The following is a 17,703-nucleotide window of genomic DNA, read 5'->3' on the forward strand; positions in this document are numbered from 1 at the left end:
AAAAAATAACGACTGTAATAGCAGATGTTGAAGTTGTTAAATCGTTAACTAACCATTTGTATGGAACAATCGGTTAAGGTAAGCTAAGTGCTCGAGTCTCGACACTTTAGAGAATGTCTAGCGCGCAACTTGAATAAGTCATGTGCGATATTACCCGGGCTCCAGCGCAACTTTCCTTACCAGGTGAAGCCTCAGGTAGCCTAGGACAATTCATACAGGAGCAAGCAAGAACGTTACCTTTTTCTGTCCTTGGTAAACGAAAAGACGGACAATACGTTTCCACTGTAAGTGCAGTTTATCATTGCACATTTACGAGGCATTTCTTTTTTAAACTATCTTTATTTTCGAAAAATAGACAATGACAGATTAAATGATATTGAGCGGGATATTGACTGTATTATTTAAGGTGGTCATACCGTACCTACCATGTATATAACACATTGAACATTGAACACAAGAAATGGAAGAAATTCATTCATTCATTTATGCCCATGTACTTTCACCATACATACTATCTAAAAAATAAAAGGACCTGCAGGAAAATATAAATACAGTACTCAAAAATTGAGTTAACACGTTTCTGATTGCTCTTCAGCTTCAGATGCCGTAAGAGGGGTCTCCGGTCGTAATCAGTCGCAAGTCCGTCCCTGACCAATCAGCATTCATTAGCAGAATGCTAGCGTGTATGGCCAACAACGGCCCAAACTGTAAGAAATCGAAAGGACTTACTCATTTGACTTTTGAACCATAATCTATATTGAACTTGCGGAATCTACAATAAAATTTGCGATATTTCAACGACAAGCAGGTGAAAGAGGCATAATTAGCCGTTTAGCCCCATAGACTCCTATTCAATCTGGACAATCCCTCAAAACTTTGACCAGCATCAGTTTGCTTATAAAGCAAACAGGTCGACAGCTGATGCAATCGCCACTGTCCACCACACTGCAGCAAGTCACCTGGAAAAACAGGGGAATTATGTCAGGATGCTTTTTGTTGACTTTAGTTCGGCGTTTAACACAATCTTGCCGAACATTCTCATCAGGAAGCTGACTGACCTGGATTTCCCTGCCCCAACCTGTAAATGGATTTACAGCTTCCTGACGGACCGTCCACAGACAGTGAGGATGGGGACACAAACATCTTCCACCCTGACACTCAGCACGGGCTCCCCTCAGGGCTGTGTGCTGAGCCCCTTCCTGTATTCTCTTTACACGCATGACTGCGTCCCCGCCCATCACTCCAATGTCATCGTCAAATTTGCGGATGACACTACAGTGATGGGTCTCATCTCCAACGGTGACGAGACAGCATACAGGGAGGAAGTCCAGAGGCTCACAGCCTGGTGTTCAGCTAATAACCTTTTGCTGAACGCCAGCAAAACCAAGGAGATGATATTTGACTGGAGCGCGACGAGAGGTGACCCCACCCCACTCCAGATAGACGGGGTCTGCGTGGAGAAGGTCTCCTCCTTCAAGTTTCTGGGGATGCAGGTCAGTAAGGACCTAACCTGGCACACCAACACGGTTGCGGTGGTCGGAAAAGCTCAGCAGAGGCTATTTTTTCTAAGACTGCTGAGGAAATGCCAGGTGGGGACAAAGCTGCTGCAGACCTTTTACCACTCTGCTGTTGAAAGTGTACTGGTGTATGGCATTACGGTGTGGTACGCAAACTGCACAGCCAAAGACAGGAAAACCCTGCAGGGGGTTATTAAGACGGCAGGAAAAATCATCGGCTGCCCCCTGCCCTCCCTGGAGAACATTGCCACCTCCCGGGGGCTGAATAGGGCAAAAAGAATTATGAGTGACCCATCACACCCCGGCCATGGCTTCTTCCAACTCCTCCCTTCGGGTAGGAGATACAGGTCCCTTGGGAGCCGGACAAACAGGCTGAGGAATACCTTCTACCCCTGGGCAATTCGTCTACTTAACGCCTGACCCCCCCCCAATGGACATGTGAAATCCTCTACCATATTTATTTATTTAAAAAAAAAGACACTTATATGTTGACTGCATATTTATATTTATTGTGCCTATTGCTGTTGTTTGTGTTTGTATTTTTGCACAGTTTTATTTTGCACTATGGGTAGTGAGCACCACCCCCAATTTCATTGTACAAGTTTGCACAATGACAATAAAGTATGAATCTACTCGCCCGCGATCACCCCCAGTGGATGTCTCATGGAACTACAACCAAAATCGGTACAATGGGGCGTATAGGGAGTGCCCAGGCTCTTCGTAGACGGGCTCTGACAGTACTCGCTTGATGCGTGCTTCGAATTGGAACGAATTGAGAAACGGCTTACCATTCAGCTATGGACAGTTCTGCGTTGTGCGTCATAGCCTACGTCAGCCTACACAGACAATGTTCTAAATAAAATGAAATGATAATATGATAAATATCATAAAAAGGGTGGACGTCAATAATTTAATGAAAAATCATGTTGTATGATACAATTATACAAAAAAAAAAAGAATTGATTTGTTCAGAAAACGTTCTCACTTGCAGTTACGCCACCGCCAGGGGGGGGGGTGCTGCAGCACCCCTAAGCACCCCCACTTCCCGCGTCCCTGCGTAGCATCATACTTTACATGATGTGCTTTGATCCATTTCATAACAGTCGTTATGTTTATGTATAATAATTAAATGGAGAGTGTTACACAAAATCTGTGGTTCTTTTTGAGACAAACTTTATTAAAAAAATAGTACAACATAAATATACATTAGAAGTAAACAAATAAAGCACAAAGGCCACACGTTGAGTAGGCATCACGGTAACATGTCTTAGTAGTTTCACTATCGCCAGATTGTGATAACTGATATCTGAGCCTTTTACAGCCACCAACTAGACCTCATGCTGACAATTGGCTGAGTGTGTTGATGCAATGAGTTAGCTCATTCAACAATAATAATAAAAAAACACCAGAATAAATAAGAACAGAGGATGGACACACGTCCCCATGATAATGTGCATATGATCATTACAACTCTTATAGCTAAACTAAAGATAGGCTATTTAACATATTTTCCTATTTCTTTTGAACGTGTCGGCAAGGTTACTGAGCTTCATATCTGTGAAGGAACGTTCATGTTGAACAGAACAGACCGCGACGGGTAGTCACAACCACACGCAACAGCCAAACACATACCAATGAACACACACAAGCACACGCGCACAATGTCACACTCACACACGTTTACGTTGACTCACTTTCAACATCCGAGAATCATTCTGATGCGGTTTTAGCTGGTAAGGCCAAATGGGCAACACGTTAAGTGACTACCTCACTCAGGAAGGGAGGTTTGGCAGCGTGGTCAGTAGCGTCCAGCAGCAGTTCATAACCCATCCTACATGTGGATACATTACACCACTTTACCATGCAGGGATTCAGCAGGGAGGACAACGGAGAGAGGAAACTTCTGCGATGCGGTAAGTAAACCCAGAACTGAGTGGATGTTTATAATTCAACCTGGTTAATCAAACACTGAGGGGTAACAACTGCCTGTCCTCGGCAACCCAAAGTAGACCCCCAAACGGCCCGCTTGGAAGTCAGGTAATGTGATGGTCAATTTGAACAACATGTTATTTTTTTCCCCTTGAAGGATCCACTTTCAGAAACACCTTCACATCTTTTGACAACAATCAACACTCCGATTAAACATTTTGCAGCACCAACATTTACCAAAGAGAAAGGCATGCAGGAGCAGGTCCGCTGGGAGGCCGCGGTGGGGCTGTCTATCTGCCACCTTCTGATCACAGAACTCAGCCAGAAAGCACGCAACTCAAGAGTGGATGTTTGGCCTTTTTTGCAAATTATTGGGTGAGTGTGGGATGTTGGTGTTGTTGTTGTGTGTGTGTGTGTGTGTGTGTGTGTGTGTGTGTGTGTGTGTGTGTGTGTGTGTGTGTGTGTGTGTGTGTGTGTGTGTGTGTGTGTGTGTGTGTGTGTTGTGACAACCCGCTCCCCCCCAGGGGGATCCGGGGGCGGGTGGTGGAGGGCGTGTACCGCCGCCATCCGCTAGCCGGAGGCAGAGAGCACTTCATCCCTCACCCTCATCAGCCAGACGGGGAACACCTGGCCGGAGGAAGGAAAGGAGCGGGCGGACATCTTAAAAGGCAGCCGAGGACTCATTCCAGGGGACAGGCAGTCAGACCTACAAGGAGGAGGCCATCGACACGTCCCAGGCTACGAGGCCACGAGACCCTAGCACAGTGATATACTGTATACCTTGTTATTTTGCCTATTCTTGTGAATAAACGCAGACTACGGCTTAAACCAGCATCCCGAGCGTGGTACTTGCCGTATGGTCCCTCCACCGGAATGGGCCCTTCACCTCAACGATGTCTGTCTCTCCCACCAGACCATCGGGGAGGCCCCCAGGATCCCAGAGTCAGCCAGCCACAAACCAGACCCTCTGACCTTCATGCCCGTAGCTTCTTCAAATGCCTGCTTCCCTTCCTGCTCACTAGCTCCACCCCACTGTACAGCCAGCACTCCATGCAGTTCCTGATTCCCAGAGCTTAGAACTGAGGGAAGGGATGACACACTTCGCCATCAGCACCCTTCCAAAATGGCTAGCCGCCAGCCGCCCCTTCCTCAGAGCATGCCAGAGGGGATTGTCCTTCTGCCCCGCTGTCTGCTGCTCATCAAAGCAGCAGAGTGGCGGCCCTTGTCGTCCCCACGGGGGAAACCCGCAGGAGGTAGAATTGCTGACTACAGAGTCGCCAGTGCAGACCTGTAAAGAATTGCATCCCACTCACAGCCTGTTCACCACAATGAAGAGCATTGGGTGTGATCGGACTTTAAAAATAATACAATGATCCATACATTTGACATTCCTTAAGTTTCCTTTTGATTTACAGGATATGATGACCAACGTGATCTTATTTGTCTACGTAGTGTCAACATGACTATAAGGAAGGGGCATATTGATCTTCCCAATTATTTATCTTATTGTTTGTTATACCATCATCATAGTGTACTATTATAGTTTTTGCATTATTTATACTTTTATTATTCTTTACTCACTTTTTAAACACCTAAATTAGCTAACGTTAGCTATCTTCTCTTAAACCTTTTTATCCTTTTCACTAAATACAGCTACTTTTATCTACAGCTAACTAAACTTAGTAACAGTTCTCAAACTTTCCATAAGTCTTGTCATCAGCATTCAATTTGTAGCTAGACCTAGTGCTTGTATTTTTTTTTTTTTAATCATTGCATTTTTTTAATATTCACTGCAGCATGATAATGAGATGATTACTACAACTAAAGCCATATTCCTAACTAGCCAGCCTGCGGAACTCACCTCAACCCTGTATTGTCTTCTCTTTCAAGCCGGTCCTCACAAACACAGCAGTCCAGTACACGGTCGGACTTGTACTGGTTTTCCCCCATTTGGACACTCTGTCCTCATCTCTAATAAACCGTGTCATATCAGAAAGCGACGTCAGCGTCGCTCCGTGATCGAGTACAGCGGTAATCGACATTAATCTATGCATACACTTTCGCGGGTGCGGGTTAACGTTTCCATGGTAACGGCGAGCTCCACCAATCATAGACGTCGTGTTACACCTTAACATTAATAATAATAATAATAATAATAAATTGTATTTATAATGCACTTTATATTCAAGAATCTCAAAGTGCTTCAGAGAAAAAAATACCAAAAAACTATTAAAAAGGGGGAACCTCAAAGAAAGTTTAGCTAAATGCTCTTTTAAAGAGATGGGTTTTGAGGTTCCGTTTAAAAAGAGCTGTAGTCTGTGGAGCCCTCAGGTGGTCAGGGAGGGCGTTCCATAGTCTAGGGGCAGCAGCAGAAAAGGCCCGATCACCCATGGTGCACAGCTTCGTATGTCGGGTTTGGAGGGTGTGAGTGGATCCTGAACGGAGTGTACGTGAGTTTGTCGGGGGGGTGAGGAGTTCCTGAAGGTAGAGGGGGGCAAGTCCGTGAAGGCACTGGTGGGTGAGGAGGGAGACCTTGTACTCAATTCTGAGTGAGACAGGGAGCCAGTGCAGTGATTTCAGGATGGGGGTGATGTGGTCATGCTTGCGCACCCTCATCAGGACCCTGGCAGCACTGTTTTGAATGTATTGGAGCCTCTGGATGCTCTTGCCAGGGATCCCAATGAGGAGTGCATTGCAGTAGTCCAACCTGGAGGAGACAAAGGCATGGACGAGCTTCTCTGCATCAGCCAGGGTGAGTGATTGGCGGAGTTTGGCGATGTTCCTGAGGTGGTATAAAGCTGTCTTACAGAGGTGTTTGATGTGGGTGTCAAAATTAAGTTGTGGGTCCATTTTAACACCGAGGTTGGTGACGGATGTGGAAAGGGGGATGTTTTTGCCAGAGAAGGTGATATTGGTGATGGTGGGGGAGCGGAGCTGATGTGGCGTGCCAATAAGGATGGCTTCCGTTTTATGGCTGTTAAGTTGTAGGAAGTTGAGCTTCATCCACGCCTCTATCTCCTCCAGGCAGGTGGTCAGTGTGGATGTTGGCAGAGGAGCAGAAGAAGTGGGGGTTGTCCTGATGTAGAGCTGTGTATCATCAGCATAGCATTAGCTAGATTGTGTGTAGTGTAGTGCAGGAGCATATACCAACATGATGGATGGATGGATGGATGGATGGATGGATGGATGGATAACCACTTTATGAAGCTTTTATTAAGGCAAACTGGAAAATGGATTTCCTGCAGGAAATGCGGTGAGTTCTGTAGTGCAAAGTGAGGTTGAAAATATGTTTTAATAAAGCCACATAGTTAAAAACGTGAAGAAATGCTGGGTCGGCCTACCTCAAAGTTATTGTTAATTTCAACCCTGATAAAGATTTTGACCATGCGTAGCAGTAGACGTCTGGCAGTGATTTGCTTCCATAGTTGATAGTCATAGTGATCTTTTAAAGAAGTTTCTGCAGCGACCTCTTGGTCCCACTGGGAGCTGTGGTATTTGATCTCTGATATAGGAGGTCCTGCCTTTATTGGGACATTAAAAATGTTCTTAAAAATATTTTTTCATTAATGAATCAAGCAATTTCAAATAGACGCATGGCAGTGATTTATTTCAATAGTTTGTGTGATCTCTTAAGGAAGTGTCTCCCTCCTTTAGTTGCTGTTCTCCACCTGTCCCAGATGTCCTCTGACTCTTCCCCTTCAAAGATCCTGCCACTCCCATCTGAGATCGCTTCATTCCCCTCACCTTCCTTTCTTACATCTTCCCACCTGCCCCTCAATCCCTCTCTCTCCCCATATCTAGGCTACCATATATATGTTAACTTCATTTGTTCCCTTGTTGGGTCGTTACATGCACCTTTTTCATTCTAGGTTTCCTGCTGTTAAACCTCTCTGTGCCAGTTCATGGACCTATGGTCCACATTGTCTTTATTAAAAGTATTACGTTCCTTGAGTTATAGAATGGTGGAGTTATATTAATGTAATCGTACCAAACGTCAATACTACACTCCACCTAGGAGACTACTTCTGGGCTCCTCCAGACGATGGACGCAGGGTGGTGGTGTTGGTTTATTGCAAAATTATGATTATTAACATGACAAGAGGGCTCCCCTACCAGGCAGTAGTTCTACGGAGTGCGTGTGTCTGATGGCTGGTTTAACCTGCGCACCTTGATTATACAATATGCAACAGGTGTGCAGCCTCACCCAGCACCAGGGTCCAATCAGCCTCCGCCAGGTGAGGCTATTTACACCGGCCATCATCCGCACACACTCCCACAGTGATTCCATTTTTACTAAAGTTTACTGATATTAATTGTGTTGGCATGTGCATATAAATATGTCAAACAAATGAAGCAAGAAAGCGTTTGTTTGACCATTTTATTTTGCCCCGAACAGAGGCCTGAACATTCCTGGGCCCAGTTTCCCCAAAAGCATCGTTAGCCTGAGTGGATCGTGGAGTGCGTCGTACGAGCATCGTACAGTTCTCACACCGTTTCCCGAAAGCATCGTTGGTAACGAATGTCGTGAAAACGCTCATAGCTACCGAGGACTCAAGGGGTACCTACTCGTAGGATGCTAAGAGCATCGTTAGCCTACTATAGCCTCAGTGGCGTCACCAGCGGACATTCTGTGTATTGGATGCCTTTCAGTGGCGGTTTTAGGCACGGGCGAACCAGGCAGCCGCCCGGGGCGGCATATTTGTGGGGGGTGCCACGAGCAGGAAAAAAAAAACATCAAATCCCACGGAATGCCCAACTGGCGCAATTTCGCAATGATGGAGACATGTTAAACGTCAACAACAACATAATTTATTGCAGCAATTTAAAATTCCAAAAATACATGCGCAACCGAAATGTACCGATCAATCGCCACGTCACAAGGCATATAATAAAATCAAATGATTCCATTGGTCTTGTGTGGGAGGTCACTTTCGTGCTGCACTTGCTGTCTCCCTCTGATTTTAATTCAACCATCGTGGTTAAAATGTCCTCATATTGATCAATGACAGAAGACATAGGCTACTAGACATGCATCATGCTGAGACCAGCGTGTTTCTGAGAATTTCTGCAGGCGTTTTTTGTTGCGATTGTTTGCATTAAGCACTGTAGGCGCTTCGGTGAGGCTGTGATGAAGTTCACTATTTATTGGACCCTGTCTAGACAGTAACGAACATCCCTGACCATAGTTAATCACGTTTGTAGTCTACACTCAGACGTAGAGGCGGACAGAGTACACAGCTTCCTTACTTGAGTAAAAGTACAGATACCCCTTGCTAAATTTTACTCAAGTAGAAGTTAAAGTACTACAGTCAGATGTCTACTTAAGTAAAAGTACTGAAGTACTTGTTCTTAAAAGTACTTGAGTATCATGAGTACAAGAGTACATTTTCTAAATATTGCATTACTACTGCCACAGTGCTAACATTTATGAATAGAAACGTCCTACTTGGAGCTATGAAAAATGTTAATACCTTGGAGAATGTAAAAGGAATTGAAGTAAAATCAAGTCATTTTCATATTTTCACCATGTTGCTTTATTTAACAGTTCACACTTGCCCACAAGGCAATAACAGTATACTTAAGAACATAAAAACAATTGCTCAGCTTACTTAAATATGTAATATCAGAAAAGAAAATTCAGCTAACAATTGTATGTATGTGTGAGTTTCTCTGTTTTTTCATCAATCAAATCAACAATCGTCTCATCTAAATCTGACCATGGAGTTGACTTTGGCGGAAAGCGAAGGTGATTGCTGATAGGATGAAGGCTGTCCTAATCAGTGGCGCCTGCACAATCCAATCACGTTTGAGAGGGAAACAATAAATCTAGGGTTTCTAAGATTTTTCTTTGCGGTTGCATTTTTTATTTTTTAGAAGAAGTAACGGGTACTCACGGACCGTGAGTACAGTTATGAATAGAAAAGTAGCGCAGTAAAGAGTACAATATTTGCCTCTCAAATTTACTTGAGTAAAGTCATGAGTATTCCCCAAAAATGATACTCGAGTAAAGTACAGATCCCTCACAATTGTACTTTAGTAAATGTACTCCGTTACTGTCCGGATCTGCTCAGACGTGAACTCATTATTGCATGCGGGTGTCTTCATTCATAAAGAAATTACAAATAATACAATAATACAAATTATTCTAAAGAGGTCAGAGACTCTGTGCGCAGCCCCGCCTAATCCAGTAAACCAAGGAAGCCCGCGCCGTGAAGAACGGGGGATTTGACCCCCTTGGTTTTACGCAAGAAACTTGAGATAAGAAGGTGAAATCGCCGGGCGTGCCAAGCTGCGACCGAACCGGCTTGGCAGGTTAAAAAGACCTATAGCCTACTTTATCCTGCCCAACAATATGGGCAGGATCTAGACCAAGCTCTCCTAATCGGGACAGCAGTAGCCGTGTGTCAATCCCTAGCCTCTGCATTTGAATTATGGAACGTTGCATTTTTAATTTCTACAATTATTCTAGAGTGTGCGCCAATCAATGAGACCTTATGCGGAATCAGATAAAGTCGGCTTTCTTTGCTGTGCAAAGCACGTTTCAGAAATCAGCACATTAAGATACATGTAGTTGTCACACAAGCTATTTTTGATTTTTGTTAATATGGAATTATTCCAGGGGGGGAAATGCCGTGAAAAAATGTATGCACACTGCATTCAGGATTAGGACTGATGCATAGGTCGGCCTAGGCCTAATCAATTGTGTTTTAATATCTTTAGCATTCATATAAGCAGTCTATTCTTTTCGTATGCTACTCTGCTGTTGGCCTTGATGGTGTGATTTTTTAACCCCATTTTCCTGCGACATTCCTGCGTCTCCCCCTCCTATGGAGCACATTTCAGCACCGTGTCCGTAGACAGTTACAATCCTACAAAAGTTGTGAGTGCAGTGAACGCGCGCGTTCATGTTAAGAGGAGTTTCGGGGAAACGCTCCAAAGAAATTGACGATGGATCGCAAGATCCATCGTGAGAATGATCGTACGAGCGTGGATCCATCGTTGTCGGGAAACGGGGCCCTGGTCAGGCTAATGTTATTGTGAAACCCCGCAAGTTGGATTTTAGTCATATCCATGATAACATATAAAAAATTATAAAATAATAAATAAATAAAAATCCAACCCTAATAAAATTCAGTGGATTGTTACAAATGTCCAGATAAGCAAAAATCTTTTCTTTCTTTGGCATAATCAACTTTATTTATTAAACTCCATGATAACAACCATACTAAAATTATTTTAATAAAATGTAACAAAATTCCTATCTATACTTGGATATAGGAGGTACCTGAGGGGAACAGCTTGGTACACATGTAGTAGCCCAGGAAGGAGGACCTATTCTGAACAGGACAGCAGCAATTACTTTTTCAGCTTGTCTTGTCAAAACAAAGTTGGCAGTGAGTTTCTTTAAAATGACTAAAATTACTTAGGGAGAAGAGATCAGGCCCAAGGTGATGCATAATTCAAGGTCCCTCTGTCTGATCACCATGTCAATCAGACTCCGTGCTCGGTCCGCTCTGATCTTGTGGTTCTCCATCACAGTGTCCTTGTCCTCAGTACTGAACACTTTCTGCTACCAAAGGTCATCCAGGAGACCTCTGATAACTGGGATTGAAACTCTCTGCACACATTCAGAATAGATCCTTTGAAGTTCCCCTGGAATAAAAAGGCAATATGAAATAACCTTACATATCAACAGATACTCTGAATACCTAATGATGGCGTGCAATCACGATAGATGATTAATTAAACTTCTTTATTGGGGTAAATATAAAACCGTTTTTCACCCCCACTTTGTCACACACAAAATTAGCAAAACTTCAAATTCGTGTTGGTTGTTGTGATTTGTTTACTTACCCAAGTGCTGTTATACTAAAGTATGCCTACTGTATAAGATAAACACTTATTTCAACTGGGGAGAAAAGTTTGAGTACAAATACTTGATATGTTGAGCTACTGTAATTAGCAAATGTTTTTATGCTGTACAGTAATATACAAATGATGCGGTTGAAAAAACGGGGGCAGAAGTCTAAACTAGAACGTATCATCACGGGGATATGTTTACTCAAAGTTTGCTCGCGCTACCACTCGTGCTAGTACCACGTGTCCTTCCCCCTACAAACGGAAACAGGCGGGCGGTGCAGCCAGCGCAATGCACTGTGGTAGTTGGAGGATTTCTTACTTGAGAGCCAGAGAGACACTTTTTGCCTTTTCTCAGGCTAGGATGAACCCATTTCATTTCATTTCTTTTGCACATTTGTAATACATAGAATTATTTAGTTCATATAACCTTCATATCTCCACCGGTGAAGTATCCCTTTAACAATACATTGATTACTGGTCAACAACAGTAGCTTTTATTAATATTAATGTTTTGGCTCGATGCAACACAACGTTTAATAGTTTAAACATCTTCCATGACTCACCTGACTGACTGACTGCTCTTTTGTCCTTGGCTCTGCTCTCCTGAAGAGAAGGGGGATGTTATGGCTGATTAAACGTGCCTTATAATCCTACTATCCGATTGGAACACCAACAATGATCCAAAGAACACAGCGTAACAAAGAAAAATGTATCTCCCGGTCTGGTGTTTGCCACTTGGGTCTTCTTCAAAGGTAATAACCTACGTCTTGTTTTTACCCTTGGTTTCATCTTGAATTTCCAATCCTCTAGAATTTGTCACAGAAAAGATCATCAGAGTCTTACGATGCAAACCACAAAAACAATTCCAGTTGTGTCCATTGGTTTCCTTCTCTGATTGTAGCAGACCACAAAGGTTCATCACAGTCCGAGTCCTTCAGAAACAATTCGAAAGGAGGACGCTCACTGAAGCGTACTTCAAAAAATCCCTTAGATGCCAACAATTTATTAACAATTTCTAATTTTTCATCTTAGCATAGCCTTAGTTTAGTGTAGTCTGTCCGTTTATCCGGTTTATCAACACACAGGGACTCTCATCCGTTTTGCTTCATCACCTGGATCTCATGGGCCTTTCACACCGCCGCAAAACCGGAGCCCGTTCCGGGCTAGTTTGGAGCAGGAGCCAGTGTTTTGGTTTCACAATGCCAGAGAACCGCCTCCGGCCTGTAAAAAACGGTTCAACTCCAAACCCAGGATTGTGCTGGGCTAGAAAGAGAACTGCCTTTACGCCAGGGCAGGGGGCGGGGTTATCCTTACCTTCATAAACAGGAAGACCAACGAAGAACAGCCTTTTTTAAAAACACTGAAGTAAACAATGGACGTGAAGATGAAAACGCAGTGGACCGTGGAGGAGACAACCTGTCTCCTTGGATTCTGGTCTTCTTCCGAGGTCAAGAAGAAGTTAGAGGGAGCAACCCGGACAAAGGCTATCTTTGAAAGCGGAGACGTATGCAGACGTTTGCAGTGACGTCATGACGTTGCTCTCGCCGGCTCCATGGCTTGCTCTGGCCGATGTGAAACCAACTGGTTCATGACTGGGATAAGGCTGGAACCAGTCTTGAACTGGCCCTAGCACCAGCCCGGAACTGGCTCTTGGTTCTTTTTGGTGTGAAAGGCCTAACAGAGACGTTGTTCCAGGCCAAAAACACGTGGAAGATTGATATCTTTTTTTGGTATGTGATCCGCTCCTTGTAAATCAGCACCAACGCATGGTGCTTCACCTGCAGACTGCTCGGAAGGATGAGACCCAGGAGGAGAAAGCGAGGAAACGCTCCATTTAACAGGGCTCGCCATGAAGTCCACCGTCGACTCAATGTTGGCATGGCGTTCCTTTACATGCAGAACATTGAAGCTCAGCTCATGCTCCGGTTCTGTGGAAAAGTTACATTATTTATTCAAGCCTGTTGGGAAATTATAATAGCCAGTATGTACATAAACTCATAAGTCTGGAGAAACACATGTGAAAGTAAAACAATAAACATATTACAAGTTGTTAGCTAGAGATGATTTTGTAATCCAGATTGCATTTTAAAAATAAGCAGGGATCTTGTACAATTTGAAAACAAGGGGGAAACTAGACTGGGAGCCTTGAGATGGAACGTCCTTCAAAGCTCCATGGAAACCAAGAAATTACCAGAATGGTTGGTCAACAAAACACTGCCAAAGCTGCCATGCACACAGAGATTCTGAGAGTATTCGGCTTATGAATCCCACCCTCTTCACAGTCAGCGTGTGTTATAATAATAATAATACATTTTATTTGTAACGCACTTTATATCAATTCAATGATGTCAAAGTGCTACAATGCACATTAAAAGAAAAGAGAAAAATGCAACAAAAAATAAATAAATAGGCCTGCGGAGATGGCGTGAGGAGGAATGGGGGGTGATGAGTTCTTTGAGGTATAGGGGGGCAGTGCCATGGAGGCACTGGTGGGACAGAAGGGAGATCTTGAATTGGATCCTGTACTGGACAGGAAGCCAGTGGAGGGATTTGAGGATGGGTGTGATGTGGTGGTATCTCCGCACCCCCATCAGGATCCTGGCAGCACAATTCTGGATGTACTGCAGCCGCTGGATGTTCTTTCTGGGGATCCTGATGAAGAGTGCGTTGCCGTAGTCCAGCCTGGAGGAGACAAAGGCGTGGACACGTTTTTCGGAATTGGGGAGAGTGAGTTTGGGGCAGAGTTCTGCAATGTTTCTGAGGTGGAAGAAGGAGGTTTTGCAGAGATATTGAATGTGGGCCTCAAAGGTCAAGTGAGGATCCATTTTGACACCAAGGTTAGTGACTAAGGATGAGAGGTGGATGTCATGGCTGATGTTGGTGATACTGGATGACTGGGTCTGGTGTGGAGTGCCAACAAGAATGGCTTCCGTTTTTGAGCCATTGAGCTGCAGAAAGTTAGCCGCCATCCACACCTTTATCTCCTCCAGGCAGGTGGAAAGTGTGGATAGAGCTGCAGAGAGAGTTGGGTTTGTTTTGATGTAGAGTTGGGTGTCATCAGTGTAGCAGTGGAAAGGTATTCCATGCCGGCTGATGACACGACCAAGGGGGAGCATGTATAGCGTGAAGAGGGTGGGGCCAAGGACTGATCCTTGAGGGACACCACAGATGACAGAGTGCGTGTATGATTTAGCATCACCCAGGGATACATACTCTGTTCTGTCCGTGAGATATGATGTGAACCAGGCCAGGGTAGTGTCAGAGAGTCCGATGGAGGAGTGAAGGCGGTGTAGAAGGACGTGGTGGTCGACGGTGTCAAAAGCTGCGGTGAGGTCGAGAAGGATGAGAATTGATGGAGAGCCAGCATCAGCAGACATCAGCAGCTCATTGGTGACCCTGACCAGGGCAGTTTCCGTACTGTGGCCAGAGCGGAAATCAGACTGGAACTTCTCATATAGACTGTCTGTTATAAGGTAGTTGTGGAGTTGGGCAGAATCTACCTTTTCCAACACCTTTGATAGGAAATGGAGGTTGGAGATGGGGCAATAGTTGGCAGGTGCTTCGGGGTCAAGGCTGGGCTTCTTGAGTAGTGGCTTGATGACAGCAGTTTTCAGAGACGTGGGCACATGGCCGGACCGGAGGGACTGATTGATAATTTTGGTGATCATGGGACTAATTGCAGAGGAGTGACCTTTTATCAGGGTTGAGGGAAATGTGTCCAGGTCACAGGTGGAGGGCTTCATCTTCCTTAGGATGTCTTCAATCTCATGCTGAGTGGTGTCGGTGAAACAGCAGAGGAGCTGAGTAGTCCCGGACTGAGGATTGGCGGATGTGACTGGAGATGAAGGAGGGGCAGAGGGGCTGGGGAAAAGAGAGGGCGGGGGCGGGGGAGAAGAGAGAGCAGGGGGGCTAGAGAGAGGGGAGGGCGGAGGGGCGGGGGGGGCTGGAGAGAAGGGAGCGGATGTTGTCAACTTTTGATTTGAAGAAGGAGATGAAGCTGTTGCACCGCTCCTGCGTGTTGTCTGAGTGTAGGGGGGTCTGAGGATTGAGGAGATGATTTATAGTTGAGAAAAGCTGCTTGGAGTCACCAGGGCTATTATTGATTATCTGGGAGTAGAACCGGGACCGTGTGTCACTGAGGGACTTGCTGTAGGCCTTCTGATGTTTCCGGTAGGCTAGTTTGTGAACAGCAAGTCCTGAGTCCATGAAACGCCGCTCAAGGACACGCCCCGTTCTCTTCAGCAGTCGTAGCTCACTGGTGTACCAGGGGGCTGAGCATGTGAAGGTGACGGTTCTGAGCTTGACTGGGGCATGGCGGTCCAGGAGGGTGCTGAGTGATGAATTGTAGAGATCCACAGATTCAGTGACTGAAGGGGGGCTGGCAGCGGAGAGATGGAGGAGGTCAGTAGTCATGGTGACTGGGTTGATATTTTTAAGGTTCCTGAAACTGATTTGTCTGTCGGGCTTATTGAGGGGGGACAGGGTGGGTAGCTCCATTGAGATGGCCTTATGGTCGGACACGCCCAGATCGTGCAGCGAAAGATTGCTGATGGAGGTGGAGTTGGTGGTCAACAAATCAAGAGTGTGGCCTCTGGAGTGTGTTGGGACATTGACGTGTTGGGTGAGGTTGAGACTGTCAAGAAGATTAAGGAATTCAGGTACAGAGTAGGAAGGGGGGTTGTTAACATGAATATTAAAATCACATGATGTATGAGTATGATGATATTCCCTGGGGTTGTATAGAGTGTGGTGAGGAGGTCATGTATGTCGGGGACGAAAGCTGGGTTTGGTTTAGGTGGCTGGTAAATCAGGAGTGTTCTTACCAGCAAGGCACAGAGAGTGGGAAATGGATAAACTTGAGCACAGATGGATCCTTGTTGACCACATCCACATCATAAACCGATCCAGCAGGTCTCCAGGAGTCATGGAGGAACTCAGAGGTTTCAGACCAGGACAGAACCGAGTAGTGGACCAGAGCCTGCTCCGACACCTCGATACAGACGGACTACTGAACGCAGCCAGAATAGACTTGTATCACAATAATAGGCCTATGGATATTAATTATACATTGTATTTTAAATGCACCTATGTACAGCAAACCCCATGTACAGTGTTGTGGAATTGGACAAGTCGAAATAAAGTTGAGTTTTAACTTGAACTCCTGATATCACAGTGAGGAGAAAAACATGAATTTCAGGAGTCACACCAGGAGTCTACAGAACACAAGTATACTGGATATGAACTCATTTAGTAATGTTACATTTAGTAATGTTACAATAGTACGGCCCGACCACTACAGTAGGCCCTATAACTAAACCCTGACCACACTGATCGATCGCAATATTCCGATGTGAATATCCCGTCATATAGTAGCCTCATAAATGGTGTGACACAATGTTACAGAGTCCAAAGGTATTTAAATCGAGATCAATTCGGTTTACCTTCCATGGTGCAGTAAACATAGGCTACGTGACTAATTCAGATGTGATATCAACCACTTTCGTTTTCACTTCTACTTCGGTTCCGTTGTGTTGCAGGCTTTCCAGCCTACCAACTGTCAGAACAGTTCGTTTCTTCATGGTAAAAAAAAAATTCCCACTGCGCCATGAAGTTCACTTCCTCCTTCTTTTTCTAAAATTATACTTAAAAATATCACATCATTTAACTTCATTTTTGTAGGGTTGCTGAAATAAAATGTAATTAGCAGGACTAAAAAGAGTCTAAATCACCACTGCTGCTATGTGTTGTCATAATGTTTATCAGGATGGAAATGAGCTCCATAACCGCCAGGTAGTCCTACCCAGAGAAGCTGAGCGGGGAAGTTCGACTCCTACCCTGAGAGTGGGGTAGTCTTACCCAGAGAGGCTGGGTGGGGTACTGCGTGTGATGACCTAAGGCGGTTTTATTGGTGTAACCTGAAGCTGTTGGTCTGCATCAGGTAGAAACACGTGATGGAAAATAGAATAATCCAACCAATTAGAATCCTGCAAGATAAAGGAAGTCTGTTAAACACGAAAGTAGATTCATCATATTGGTCGATATTGCATCATAGCCTACGTTCACAAGAAACTATGGAAGGTAAGCCGTTTTTGTCATAAAACTATCTTTGGACTTTTTAACATTTTAATGTAGGCCTACCTTATTAGGCTACTCGTAGGGTGACCAGACCTCCCGATTTTGAGTTGCGTGTCCCGACACCCGACAAAGGCCATTCGGGACGCTAAAATGACCCGGTTTCCACCAACCACTATGAAATGTCCAATTTTTTTCCGCGATTACATAGCCAACGTGGTCTTATTATAGCCCGATTGTTAACTAAAACCACATAAAAACATTAAAGAATCCAGCATATGATTTCAACAATGTGTGAGGGCATAGGCAACAGGGATCACACAGT

The sequence above is a fragment of the Gadus chalcogrammus genome, chromosome 16 (genome assembly GCF_026213295.1).
Source record: "Gadus chalcogrammus isolate NIFS_2021 chromosome 16, NIFS_Gcha_1.0, whole genome shotgun sequence".
Lineage (NCBI taxonomy): Eukaryota > Metazoa > Chordata > Actinopteri > Gadiformes > Gadidae > Gadus > Gadus chalcogrammus.